Raw genomic sequence first — 15,287 nt, 5'->3', positions numbered from 1 at the left:
CCAGATGGCCTACTCCTGCTCCTAGTTCTTATGTTCTTATGTCTTATGTATAACCCACCCACCCCATGCCGCAACCCAACCCCCCCCCGATGCCGCAAACCCAACCCCCCCCATGCCGCAACCCACCCCCCGATGCCGGCAACCAACCCCCCCCCTGAAGCCGCAACCCAACCCCCCCCCGATGCGCAACCCAACCCCCCCATGCCGCAACCAACCCCCCCCGATGCCGCAACCCCAACCCCCCCCCGATTGCCGCCACCCACCCCCCCCGATGCCGCAACCCAACCCCCCCGATGCCGCAACCCAACCCCCCGATTGCCGCAACCCAACCCCCCCGATGCCGCAACCCACCCCCCCCGATGCCGCAACCCAACCCCCCCCCCGATGCCACAACCCAACCCCCCCCCCGATGCCGAAACCCAACCCCCCCGATGCCGCAACCCAACCCCCCCCCGATGCCGCAACCCAACCCCCCCCCCCCGATGCCGCAACCCAACCCACCCCCCGACACTGAACGGCGTCAACCATCATCAATGGTTGACGCCGTTTTAAAGCAACTTTGATTTGCGCCGACGTGACCCGTGGCCACGTCGGCGGGACTTCGGCCCATCCGGGCCGGAGATTTGAGGTAAGTGAAAAAAAATTGAAATCCCACCGGCGCCAGCTGTTTTCAGCGGCTGCCGGCGGGATTTGCACAACGCCGGTTTTTGGCCGGTGGGAGATTTCAAAACCCTGCGGGAGCGGAAATAACGCCGCTGCCCGCCGATTCTCCGACCCTGCGTGGGGTCGGAGAATCCCGCCCCCTGTCTGGTCCTCGTGTACAACCCCTGGCACACAGTCCTCTATCCTGGTGGCCAGGATTTTTTGCCAGCACCTTGGCATCCACATTGAGGAGAGATATGGGCCTGTATGAACCACACTGCTGGGGGTTCCTTGTCCCTCTTTAAGATTAACTAAATCAGCGCCCGCGACATCGTCGGGGGCAAAGTCCCCCCTTCCCACGCTTCATTAAGTGTCCGCACCAGCAAGGGGCCCACTAGGTCCACAAACTTCTTATAAAATTCCCCAGGGAACCCATCAGGCCCCGGCGCTTCCCTGACTGCCATCTGCCCGATCCCCTTAACTAGCTCCTCCAGCTCAATCGGCGCCCCCAACCCTTCCAGCTGCTCCTCCTGGACCTTCGGGAAATAAAGCCCGTCGAGGAACCTCTCCATTCCCCTCCTCTCCACCATTGGCTCCGACGGTACAGTTCCCCGTAAAGTCCTTGAAGACCTCATTCACCTCTACCCCCTTCCGCACCACATTCCCACTCTTGTCTCTCACTCCAGCAATTTCCTTAGCCGCATCCCGCTTGCGGAGCTGATGAGCCAGCATCCTACTCGCCTTTTCACCATGTTCGTACACTGCCCCTTGTGCCTTCCTCCACTGTGCCTCCGCCTTTCTAGTGGTCAGCAAATCAAATTTAGCCTGCAGGCGCACCTCTCCCCCCAACAGTCCCTCCTCTGGTGCCTCTGCGTCCCTCCTGTCTACCTCCAGCCATCTTTCCCACCAGTCTATCCTCTCACTCCTCTCGCTCCTCTCCCTGTGTGCCGGATGGATTATCGGCTCCCCAAGAATCACTGCCTGATGAACCATCAATCGAACGAGAGACGAGTTGCTGTACAAAGTTAGCTTTAATAAGCTAGAGGTTAGCCCTGCGGTCAACTACCAGTAAAATTGGCCGACCGCCGGGCGTTCGACTATTTATACCTCGGTATGGAGGCGTGGTTAACTCAGCCTCTCGACCAATCGGAGAGCCGTCACATGACTGGTCTCAACGAATCGGTCGAGAGGCACATGACTGACCAGGGCCAATGGTAAGCCGGTGTTCTGCACCATTGGCAGACAGCTATGCAAATCATATCACCACACTGCCTTCAGGGCTTCCCAGACCATCCCCACCTGGACCTCCCCCGTATCATTCACCTCGAGGTACCCCTCAATACTTGCCCGGACCCTCCTACACACCTTCTCCTCCGCCAACAACCCCACATCCAACTGCCACAACAGGCGCTGGTCCCGCACCTCCCCCATCCCCAACTCTATCCAATGCGGAGCGTGGTCGGAGATTGCAATGGCCGAGTATTCGGCCTCCTCCACTCTCGGAATCAGTCCCCTACTCACCACGAAGAAGTCCATCCGAGAATAGACCCTATGTACGCGGGAGAAGAAAGAGTACTCCCGTGCCCTCGGCCTCACAAACCTCCATGGATCCACCCCTCCCATCTGGTCCATAACACCCTCTCAGTACCTTGGCAGCCGCCGGCCTCCTACCCGTCCATAGAGCTGGACTGATCCAGTGAAGGATCCAACACCGTATTGAAGTCCCCCCCCCATAATCAGACCTCCCGCCTCTAGATCCGGGACCCGTCCCAGCATACGCCTCATAAAGCCCGCATCGTCCCAATGTGGGGCATACACACTAGCAAGTACCACCTTCTCTCCTTGTAGCCTGGCCCTAACCATAACATACCTACCCCCCTTATTCGCCACCACCTCAGATGTCTCAAACGACACATTTTTCCCCACCAGAATCGCCACTCCCCGGTTCTTCACATCCAACCCAGAGTGGAAAACCTGCCCCACCCACCCCTTCCTCAGACGGACCTGGTCCGCCATCTTCAGGTGGGCCTCCTGAAGCATTGCCACATCTGCCTTTAGCCCCTTCAGATGAGCAAGTACCCTCGACCGCTTCACCGGCCCATTCAATCCTCTCGCATTCCAGGTGACCAACCGGATCAGAGGGCGTCCCGCCCCCCTCCCCCGTCGACTAGCCATAGCCCGTCAACTGCCCAGCCCCAGGCCAGCACCCCCTGCCCGACCCAGTCCCCACAGCGACAAACACCTCACCACTGTCCCCCGGCCCCCACCAGCTCCTTCCTGACCCTGCCAGCAGCAACCCGGTATTCCCCTTTTCCCCCCCCCCCCCCCCCCCCCCCCCCCCCCCCCCCCACCCCCCCAGGCTAGGAACCCTCCTAGCCGCGAACCATCCTCCATTGTACTTCCGTGGGTCCAGCTAACTTCTGCTGACCCCGGAAACTCACGCCAAAACCCGACCCCCTCCCAAAGTGGGATCATCCCCCATCCTATCCCTCCTCCAGGCACCGCTCCAGCACGGGGAAGAACCAGTTATGGCCCTGCCCCCCGTCATCATCTCCACACCCCCAGCCCCACAACGCAGGAAACCAGAGGAAAGCCCGCACTTTCGCACTGCCCCACCACACCCTTCTGACACAGCTCCCAAATACCAGCCCCACTCCATACCCCCAACCCGATATAGAATACAACAAACCCCCCCCAACCCTCCCCGCAAGATACAAAACTCAAACAATACCCCACAACAAAAAACAAACAACACCCAATAAATAACCATATCAAAATTACAAAAGTACAGAAAAAGAGAACACAGCAACAGCAGAAACCAGCAATAAAGCATTACAACCGACCCCGCAACCCCCAACCCCTAGTTCGAGTCCAGTTTCTCCGTCCGCATGAAGGCCCACGCCTCCTCCGGGGAATCAAAATAATAATGCCGGTCAAATAAGTACCCACAGGCGCGCAGGCTGCAACATTCCAAACTTTATCTTCTTCTTGTCGAGCACCTCTTTCGTCTGATTAAACCCGGACCGCCGCTTAGCCACCTCCGCACTCCAATCCTGGTAGATCCGGACTACCCCATTCTCCCAGTTGCTGCTCTTCACCTTCTTGGCCCAGCGCAGCACACACTCCCGATCACGGAACCGGTGGAACCTCACCAGCACCGCACGCGGGGGTTCATTCTCCTTAGGCCTCCTGGCCAGTACCCTGTGGGCTCCCTCCAGCTCCAGGGGCAGATGGAAAGATCCGGTCCCCACTAGCGAGTTCAGCATCGTAGCCACGTAGGTTGTCAGATCCGACCCCTCCAGCCCCTCCACAAGGCCCAAGATCCGCAGATTTTTCCGCCTCATGCGGTGATCAAGCTCCTCGAAGCGGTCCTGCCACTTCTTGTGGAGTGACTCGTGCCCCTCCACCTTACTCACGAGGACCACGGCCTCCTCCTCTCATTCAGTGGCCTGCGTCTGCAATGCCTTGATGGCAGCACCCTGGGTCGTCTGAATCTCCGAGAGCCTTTTGTTCGTTTCCTGCAAAGAGCTCAGTACCTCAGCTTTGAAATCTGCAAAACAGCGCAGGAGAGTAGCTTGCTGCTCCTGGGCCCACTGCTTCCACTCCTCTGGTGCTCCACCGGCCGCCATCTTGGATTCCTTCCCCCATTGTTTCTGGGGAGCTGCTGCCGTTTTTTCCCCCTTTCCACTCCGAGTTCGAGTCATGAAATGCGGAGAAAGGCAATCAGCACACCTCCCACCGGGAGACGTCGAAAAAATTCCGTTTTGGGCTCTAAAAAGAGCCGAAAAGTCCGTTTGAAACGGGAGCTCCCAAATGTGCGGCTTCCTACGTCATCGCCGCCCGAGTCACTCAGAGACCACATTTTGATGCTCAGAGTCGGGGAATCAAGATTAGCAATAGGCTTCATTCAAATGACACTTCTGATTATATTCGTAAAAGTGGCTTCTCAGCCTGGAAGTGAAAAGGATTTAGCTTACCGTTTTAGGCTATAAACTCTGGGTGCTGAAGCTGGACTTCCAAAGGATATTGAGTGAAGTCTTCGGCTCTAGTAATACCCCCACGCTTAACTTCAAGATTCTTCCCTCTGTAGCCTTTCTGACAAATTTCCTGAGTGTCTGGAGCTTTAATTGGATGCTTCTTTCAGTTCAGAATATGTTGAAGATGTCCCTTTTTGTAATCTTCCGGTATTCCTGTCGGGATGAGAGTTTTTAATCTGGAGTTGTCACTATGTTGCGATGGTGTTGGCTGCAGCATGTCTATGAAAGTAGTCTTCGTAGTTTCTGTATGTTAACTCTTTATGAGCTGCTTGTACCTAAATACCTGAAACAAATACAGAGTAAAGGGGGCAAGAGCTATCACCACCTTAGGTCTTAATATGCCTCTGATCAACAAATGCACTCACCCTAGATCTCGGGTCATGTGCCTTCTTCCGTCACTGAGTGGTGGACTCAGTTCCACTTTAGCCCAGTATTTACCAGGCTCTTCTATTGCTCTTTGAGAAATCATATTTAATATGGTGAGGCAATGTCAATGTCACAGCTCACCAAACATTGGAAATTTCTGTGTGGGACCTGGTTACCATAACACTTGGAGAGCTAATGGTTGCCAGCAATACAGTACACCTCTTTCCCTCTCTTCCTTTACTTCTGCAACTATGGTGCATAGCATGTTAAAACCCCAAACATGTCCATGTTTCAAAGTTTCCAAAGGAATTTTGCAACTCTGGGGCTTTGTGGTTTCTCGGGATCTTTCATGGCGATAACCCCAAAAAGGTAGTTCCAGTACCCAATTATTCCAGCAGGGAACATTGATCATTGGGGAATTCTAAGCTATGTGCCCACATTCAATGAAATATGCCATTGTGAATGCTGCTCCTCTGATGTATCACATTTCTCAGGCACCCTCAAATGAAGTTCTTCATTGCAAATAAGACAGGCTGGAAACTTCCTTAAGTTACTTCCCATAACATTGTTGTGACAATAAATCCTTGGAGACTTTCTCTCATGACATGGGGTTGCGGGTGGGCTTAGAATTTCTGCATGTGTGTCTCCCACCACAATTTGCCGAAGATCAGAGGACATCCCAGCACAATGGTGTCAATGGCTGTTTACCTTTCTTTAACCAGACTTCAGCAAATCTTCCACTGAAGGTGTCGTGGGAGATTGGGATTATAACTGACGTTAGAGAGTTTTGCACCCAGAAATGATTTGATTGTTTACTACAAGTGTATCAGGGTTGCCAAAGCAACCAGAACAAACTTTCTGTAATCAAACCCTTATTGCTGCAATAAAGTCAACATGTAGCAATGTGCGTAATCATGTGATTGCATGAAATCTTGAAACAATTATTTTTTTAAATTAAAGTAAACTTACGTCTTTGTAGTACTTTCAGGGATGTGGGGAAATTTATCCGTGGAGAGGTAAAATAGAAACTGGACTGATTTTGTATTGTTTCCACTGTTGCAGGATTGAACTTTTATGGCAGTGCTCTTTTCATTAAACATACCAATAAAAATATTTATCATTCCTTAACACCAAATGCTTTTTGTGAAACGAAGAACAGAATATAGCCTTTGTATGAATTCCATAAGTACAAGCTAACAGAGTTCTTCATTCATCCCTCTGTTACACAGCAAGATAAATCAAACTGAACTTTATTTGGCACTTCAGCAAGAAATTTTATCTTGAAATGATTTCCCTTTTAGGCAGCCCATGCAGATGCCTCATTATAAGTGGGATATATTATTTTCCAAAACAGTCCAATTTGGTAACAAATTCCTCTCGGACCTTGCCTTGCACCACTACAGCAGTAACTACATTTCAAAAGTACTTGGTTGGCTATGGAATCCTTCGACACACCCTGAGGTTGACACTGTCTGTTTTATAGCAATTTCGATCGATCAGTACAAGGAGGTGACTTTGAGATACATGGGGGGAAATTCAACTTTGGCTAATCTGTTGGTAGGCATGGAAACGTTCCATGGAAAGGAAAACAGGTCTAAAATGGGCATCTGATTGCTACATGTCTTCTGCGTCCCACCAAAGTTAAATTTTATTCCTCATAACTTCCTAACAATTTTGTAATCAAAACACAATGCCCAAATCATAAAATCTACCTGCTTCGATATTGCTGGTTTCGGATGGCAGAATCTTGTATCGCAGGAGATTAGGGCACTCTGGGACGATTGACACCCCAAACCACACAAACACGCTGGTGTTCTGATGACAGGAGGCTCATATCTGACTTGCGTTCATAGGCATGTGCCTTTATCCACCCCACTTTGACATTTGTGAAAGGCCCGAAGCATTGCCTAGAAGCTTTCACCAGTTTTGCACAAGCCTATTTGTCGCTGTGTCATCAGATAATTGCCAATGTTCTATTACCCAGCAGATTAAATCATGGGAGGGGTTACTTTTTCATCACATGATGCTTCTCAGCCAATCTCACCCTTTCAGGAAAAATAAGCTGCTCAGTCTTTCGCCAAAACAGAATATCAGAAAATAGCAGGACAATGGTTGCTAAATTTGGCTTTTCACCCATCGGGCTATAGCTGAAGTCATCGATCAAAGATCATAGAATTTACAGTGCCGAAGGAGGTCATTCGACCCATCGAGTCTACGCCGGCCCTGAAAGAGCACCCTACCTAAGGCCACAACCCCACCTTATCCCCGTAACCCAGCAACCCCATCTAACTTTTGGACACTACAGGGCAATTTAGCATGACCAATCCACCTAACTTGCACATCTTTGGATTGTAGGAGGAAACCGGAGCACCCGGAGGAAACCCACGCAAACACGGAGAGAACATGCAGTCTCCACACAGACAGTGACCCAAGCCAGGAATCGAACCCGGGTCCCTGGCACTGCGAAGCAACAGTGCTAACCACTGTGCCAACATGCTGCCCCTTCTTGGGCTGCAGCAAAACAGAGAGATGGAGCAGAAGGGAGCAGAGAGAAGTTGTGCGTGGAGGGAGGAGGAGGAAAGTTCTCAATAGATAACCTTACCCATCTAGAATCTTCAAAAAGTGCTTCTCACACTTCCACTTCAGCCAGGAGCAGTGTCTGAGGTCATAAAATTCACCAAGGAGATGATCATTGATTTGCAGCCACAGATCGGGGCAAGGAGAGAGCTACCACTCAGGCTACCATTGTCACTAGTTTGTAGGTGGAGCCCGTGAAATCACCAACATTTTTCTGTTTGACGTTCATCGATGCATCAAGTAAGGCTCTGTGCGCAAGGTGAGGGGTGTTTATTGTTTTTGTCAAAGTGAAGAGAAGGAGGGAAAGCAGGACGTGGCTTTGCCAGGGAGACGGTCTTCCCAACGATGTAAGGAGACATCGGTTGCATACACATCATTGTAGGGATACCACATAGAATCATAGAATCCCTACAATGTAGCAGGAGGTAATTCGGCCCATCGAATCTGCATCTTAAAGAGCATCCTATCTAGGCCCCCCCCCCCCCCCCCCCCCCCCCCCCCCCCCCCCCCCCCCCCCCCCCCCCGGCCACAAGCACCTCACCTTCGGACACAAAAGGGCAATTTAGCATAGTCAATCCACCTAACCCGCATATTTCTGGACTGAGGGAGGAAACCGGAGCGCCTGGATGAAAACCACGCAGACACGGGAGAATGTGCAAGCTCCACACAGACAGTCACCCAAGGTTAGAATTGAACCTGGGAGGGACTTCCGGTGGCAGCATGTAGGAGGAAGTCACACGTTGGGTGGCTCCTGCTCAAGGCTTGATTTTTTAGAACTTAATGCCCGGTCCCAGGGGCAATTTTTAAACAAACAGGTGCAGGAAAACATAAGGAGGGAAGGGGATGTCTAAAACTCAGAAGAGGGCCACCGGGACAAGTGAAGCTTCGCCATTGACAAAAGGGTCAGCCCAGCAGCAGGAAAGATGGCGGAGGCTGGGTCTCCGGGTGGGGCCGCACCGTTCATGGCAGAGAAGACGACCAAGGGGATGGCCATGGAATTTGAAACACAGTTTACTTCACACATGGAGATGATGAGGAAGGAAATGATGGCGACAATGAATGTACTGTGGAAGAGGCGATTGCCCCAATGAAGGCAGCGGTGCGGGAGCAGGGAGAGAAGCTAAAGGTGGTGGAGGAGGCTGTGTCGCAGCATAGTGACCAGTTCACCTCGATGGGTGAGGAGCTGCGGACGGTGGTGGAGGCCAACAAACGTCTGAAAGCGAAGGTGGAGGATCTGGAAAATAGATCTAGGCAGCAGAACTTAAGAATTGTGGGTCTCCCCGAAAGGATGGAGGGCCCGAGGCCGACTGAATACTTTGCAAGATGTTGGCGGAGCTGCTGGGGGGAGGGGGACAAACCCTCTCGGCACGAACTGAATCGAGCTCATCGGTCATTGAGGCCTAAACCAAAGGCTGCCAAGGGCTGTAGTAATTTGTTTCCACAGGTACCATGTGAAGGAGAAGGTTCTGAATTGGGCGAAACAGAAGCGGGAGGTCCATTGGCAGGAGCAGTATATGTATATACCAGGACTAAACCGTGGAGCTGGTGAGGAGGCGGGTGGGCTTCGGACCATTGAAGGCAGCACTGTACAGTAATGGTGTGAGGTTCGGCGTGGGTTATCCAGCGAAGTTGAGGGTGACTTACAATTGAAAGGACATTTACTTTGAGACAGTGGAGGTGGCAGAGGCTTTCGTGAAGGCAGAAGGACTGGGGCAGAAATGAGAAATGGGACTGAGGTTTGGTCTTGGACCGAGGGTAGGGGTGGTGGCAGGTTGTATACAATTTTGGTTCTCCTTTTTTATTCATGGTTAAAAGGTGGGAAGGTGCCTGTTTGGGTAGGGTAGGAGTTGGGATTTTTTGCGATGGCGGTTTTCTGGGGTTGGTGTGTCTGCACTCACTTTGTTGTTTCTAGGGAATTTCTTTGTTTTTTGGTACTGGGCATGGGGAAGGGGATTGGGGGGAGTGGAGCCTGGTCAGTAGCCTCCACACTAGCAAGCATAAGTTGGCTAGTGAAAGGGAGTGTGGTAGGGGTGGGGCCGTGGTCATCGGAGCCTGGCCAAACAGGTTTCGATGTGCCTGGGAGGTGTGAAAAGTGGGGGGAGGGGATCAATACTGGGAGATGTAATTTTGAGAGGAAGTGGGTGGGGGGATTCTGGGAGGGGGGAGTGGTTTAATGGCAACAAAGGAAGGGGGCGGGCCAGTTCCAATGGGCAGGGCCTGGGGTTATGATGATGGTAGATAGGAGGGGCAGTTGGGGGGGTGGGGGGGTGGGGGGTGGTGAGAGACTCCCCGGTCAGAATAGTAACGTGGAATGTGAGGGTTTTGGGAGGGCCAGTGAAGAGATCAAAGGTGTTTGCGCACTTAAAAAGGCACTTAAAGACTGATGTTACCAGGTTACAAGAGACCCACCTGAAGGTGAAGTACCAGATGAGGTCAGGAGGGGCTGGGTGAGCCAGGTATTTCATGAAGGGTTTGACAGTAGGGGGTTGCAGTGTTGCGGGGTAGGAGGGTGAGATTTCAGATGGAGAAGTGGGTGGCGGACCAGAGGGGTAGATAGGTAATAGTAACAGGGGTGTTGGACGGGAGGTTGGTAACGCTGACGAGTGTATATGGCCCTAACTGGGATGATGCACGATTTGTGAGAAAGGTGCTAGGGGACATCCCGGACTTGGACTCACAGGAGCTAATAGTGGGAGGGGATTGGAATATGGGGCAAGAGCCGAGGATGGACAGGTCGCAGCTGCACTCGCTTGCCCAGACGGGGCTGGGCGGGGGTGGTGGGGTGGGGGGGGGGGGGGTGAAGGTGCTCTCCGGGCTCATGAGGGAGATGGGAGGGGTGGACCCATGGAGGTTCCTGCACCCGAGGGAGCGGGATGGAACATAGGATATCCTTGTACGCGGATGATATATTGTTGTATGTTTCAGAGCCGAATATGTCAATGGGGAACATAATGGCCTTCTCCAAAGAATTGGGTCATTTTCAGGATATAAATTAAATTTGGAGAAGAGTGAGTATTTTGTGGAATCCCAGCCAGAAGTGGGGATGGGAATGGGGTTGGGGGGGGGGGGGGGGGGGGGTCTGCCATTTTGCAGGGCAGCAAACCACTTCAGGTATCTGGGGTGCAGGTGGCGTGGAATTGTGGGGGGCTTTACTAGTTTGGTGGGAGGGTGAAGCAGACTTATCAAGGTGGGCAACCTCCCTCTGTCATTGGGCCCTTAAAATAAATGTGCTGCTTCGTTTTGTTTTATTTCAGTGCCTGCCGATCTTTTTACCGAAGGCATTCTTCAAGGAAGTGGATAAATTAATCACCTCGTTTATCTGGGGGCAGGGGGGGAAGGTAGCCAGGGCCAGGAAGGTGGTCCTGCAGAGAAGGCGACAGGTGGGGAGGCTGGGTCTCCCGAATTTACTATACTTTTAAGAATAATAATAATGATAATCTTTTATTGTCACAAGTAGGCTTACATTAATACTGCAATGAAGTCACTGTGAAAAGCCCCTAGTTTCCACATCCCGGTGTCTATTCGGGTACACAGAGAGAGAATTCAGAATGTCCAAATTACCTAACAGCACGTCTTTCGGGACTTGTTGGAGGAAACTGGAGCATCCGGAGGAAACCCACGCAGACACAGGGAGAATGTGCAGACTCCACACAGACACTGACCCAAGCCGGGAATTGAATCTGGGACCCTGGCGCTGTGAAGCAACAGTGCTAACCAGTGTGATACCCTGCTGTTCAATTATTGGGCTGCGAACGCGGAGAAGGCGAGGAGTCAGGTTTTGGGCGGGGGGGGGCGGTTGGGCCCTGTGGGTTAGGATGGAGGAAGGTTTGTGTAGAGGGTCGGGGTTGAGGGCGCTGGTTACAGTGCCGCTTCCGTTGGTCCAGGCAAGTACTGTGGGAGTCCGATGGGGATGGCAACACTGAAGAACTTTTAAGCTGGGGGCTGGGTCAAGGGAGATGCCGATCAGGGGGAATCACAGGTTGGAGCCAGGGAGGCTGGATGGGAGGTTTCGGAGATGGGAGGAGAGGGGGATCAATGTATTCAAAGATCTGTTCCTGAGGGAACGTTTTGCGAGGTTAGAAGAGTTGGTGGAGAAGTATGGACTGGGGAAAGGGGAAAGGTTTAGGTACCTGCAGCTCCGAGACTTTGCAAGGAAGAAGATTCCAAGCTTCCCGATAGTGCCGGCCACCTCGTTGTTCGAAGAGGTATTGACGGCAGGGGCATTGGAGAAGCGGGTGGTGTCGGTAATCTATGGGAAGATTCTGGAAGAGTTGGGGCTGATACAGCTGAAGGTTGTATATAGGGCGCACCTCACGAGTGCGAGGATAAGCCGACTCTTCGAGGGAGTGGTGGATTTCTGTGAGCGGTGTGGGAGGGGTCCCACAAACCATGTACATACGTTTTGATCCTCCCGAAGTTGGAGACGTATTGGACAGAGGTCTTTAGCATCATCTTAGGGGTACTACATGCGGATTTGGAACTGGGTCCTGGAGGCCATTTTTGTGATGTCGGACCTACCTGAGCTGCAGGCGCAGACATTTTAGCCTTTGCCTCACTGATGGCCCGGGGTGGGTCCTGCTGTTGGGGACCTACTTGAATTCTGACCATTGAAAAGGTGAAATTTGAGCTAAGGGAGGGGCAGGGGGTGGGGGGCGCAGTGGGGGAAGGTAGCCAGGGCCAAGAAGGTGGTCATTACTGCGTGGGTTTCCTCCTCCCACAAGTCCCAAAAGACATGCTGTGAGGTGATTTGGACATTGAGTTCTCCCTCAATGTACCCAAACAGGCACCGGAGTGTGGCGACCAGGAGATTTTCACAGTAACTTCATTGCAGTGTTAATGAAAGCCTACTTGTGACAATAAAGATTATTATTGTTAGGAAGGGAGGAGACATCTGACACATAATCACAGTGGATAGGTTGAAAATGTCCCAGATCACAGTTCCCCCTATACTATCCCAGCTTTCCAACCCTCTATTATTGACCATTACAATATCCTCTGTAATTTTCTCCCATAATTGGTTAAATTCAGATCACAACAAAATGTCTTTTTGGCTCAGCACACATCCAGTATAAGTTTAATAAATTCATAGAGGCAGAAGTTCCTTTAGCAGAATGCCTTTTATTTACAAAACCAACAACCAGGTCCATTCAGTTTGCTATCTGCACTGGGATTGCAGAAGATCTGACACTCCCTGTTATATACAGAGAAAGGGGCTCCCTGATTAGTGGCCACTCATCAGGGAACTCGCATTCTAATTGGCTAATCTCAAAGGCCTGGCCTAAATCATTACACCAAGTCAACCTGCAGTGTCATATGATCTCAAGACAATCAAAGGTAACACAGATAGACTGAATACCAGCCCAGGAAGCTAGTTTCCAATCAGGAAGAATCTCAAGTTTCCCCAAATATGGACCCCATGATGTCAAAGGGGATAGGTCCAAGGAAACTGATCTTCCTAACTAATAATAGCCAAAGGTAGGGGATGGTTTTGAGTTATATCACTCAGCAGCAATGATCTGTTCTATTGCTTTCTGAAGTAACATTGAAAACCTAAGCCCTCTTCAGACTCCTGAAAGTTGGCAAATAAGAATATATTCTGAAACTTAGTTTCAGTTACAGTCAGGAGTCTGATCCAAGGGTATAATAAACATTTTATGGTTGTGAAGTACAGTCCTTCAGGGTCAACAAAATAATGATGAGATTCTAATTGTTTCAAGCTGCATTTGGAAGCTTCTTGCTAGCTTTGCATCTTGTACCCATACAAAATTGGTTCTAGCTTATGGGAGAATTGAGATACTTTCAAAGGTGTAGCCGTACACGAGGCAGCCATTGGTAAACATGGCATACATAAAGCCTCACTAACAATTTATAGTGTGAACAAGAGGAAAGAAGATACATTATCCTTTGTTCAGATGAAATCACAATTAGTGTAAGGTAATAGTATTGTCAGCTGCGTAGGTGTGTAACTGGTCAGATCCAACAGTATTTTAATCGGTTACTAAATCCAATTACTGTTTAGTTGATGCTGTTGGATGAGCAATTACTGGCAATTCCCTAACCTTTGTAAATACTTTGTAAATTATTTGCTTTGAAGAGTCAATTTGAAAGACTTCCTGTAACCCAAAATTACAGTGATCAGAAATTCACCATTGATTATAGAACCAAGATTTGGTACATAGCTGTCTGATTAGGAACAAACTTTCAAGCAAAATCAGATCAATATTCGGATGTATGTATGTATTGGAGTAGCCATGATGTGGAGATGCCAGCGTTGGACTGGGGTGAGCACAGTAAGAAGTCTTACAACACCAGGTTAAAGTCCAACAGGTTTGTTTCAAACACTAGCTTCCGGAGCGCAGCTCCTTCCTCAGGTGAACTTCCTCGCGTGAGTGACGGACCCCGTTGACGGATGAATGGACATCGCGCGACAATCGGCAGGTAGGAGTGTTTCCTTCCAGTCGGGAAACACTTTAGCAGTCAAGGGATTTCAGCCTCTGATCTTTGGGAAAGCGTTCTCCAAGGCGGCCTTTAGGACGCGAGACAATGCAAAATCTACCGAGCAGAAACTTATAGCCCAGTGCCGCACACATGAGTATGGCCTCAATCGGGACCTTGGATTCATGTCGCATTACATTCATCCCCCACCATCTGGCCTGGGCTTGCGAAATCCTACCAACTGTCCTGGTTTGAGACAATTCACACCTCTTTAACCTGGGATTACCCCTCTCTCTGGATCTGCAAAGACTTTGAATGCTCGCATTCAAAGCATTGTCTTGCATCTTTGAATTTGTCTATATATATGTTTCTGGAACAGACCTCTTCATTCACCTGAGGAAGGAGCAGTGCTCCGAAAGCTAGTGAGTTGAAACAAACCTGTTGGACTTTAACCTGGTGTTGTAAGACTTCTTAATGTATTAGAGTAAGGGTTGAGATATGGATCTAAAATGAGAAACTAGGACAATAAAATTGGGTTTAAATCCTTAAATTTGTCATAAAGTCACATTTTATTTCTAATAATTTTAGTTATGATGCCAATGCAAATTTGCAGGGAAATTACAGAAGGATGCAAATATCTGTAATGAGGGGAGGAGGAGAAATGTTATCCTCCTATTCTAGACTGGGATCGTAACAGTATTAAGGACAGAGAGAAGGTAGAATTTCTGAACTGTGTTCAGCAGACTTTACTTGATCAGTTTGATTCCAGCCCAAACAAGAGGGAGGCATTGCTGGATCTGGATCTGGGGAATTAGCTGGGTCAAATTGACCAAGGGTCAATGAGGGAAAATTGAAGGACAATGACCTTAATAGCATAAGGTTTAGATGAGTTAGGGCGGCACGGTGGCACAGTGGTTAGCACTGAGGTCTCGGGTTTAATCCCGGCCCGGGGACACTGTCCGTGTGGTGTTTGCACATTCTCCCCGTGTCTGTGTGGGTCTCACCCCCACAGTCCAAAGATGTGCGGGGTTAGGTGGATTGGCCATGCTAAATTGCCCGTAGTGTCCTAAAAAGTAAGGTTAAGGGGGGGTTGTTGGGTTACAGGTATAGGGTGGATACGTGAGTTTGAGTAGGGTGATCATTGCTCGGCACAACATCGAGGGCTGAAGGGCCTGTTCTGTGCTGTACTGTTCTAAATCTAAACCCAAAGATGTGCAGGGTAGGTGGATT

The sequence above is a fragment of the Scyliorhinus canicula genome, chromosome 8 (genome assembly GCF_902713615.1).
Source record: "Scyliorhinus canicula chromosome 8, sScyCan1.1, whole genome shotgun sequence".
Taxonomy (NCBI): domain Eukaryota; kingdom Metazoa; phylum Chordata; class Chondrichthyes; order Carcharhiniformes; family Scyliorhinidae; genus Scyliorhinus; species Scyliorhinus canicula.
Note: the sequence above shows the minus strand (reverse complement) of the source record.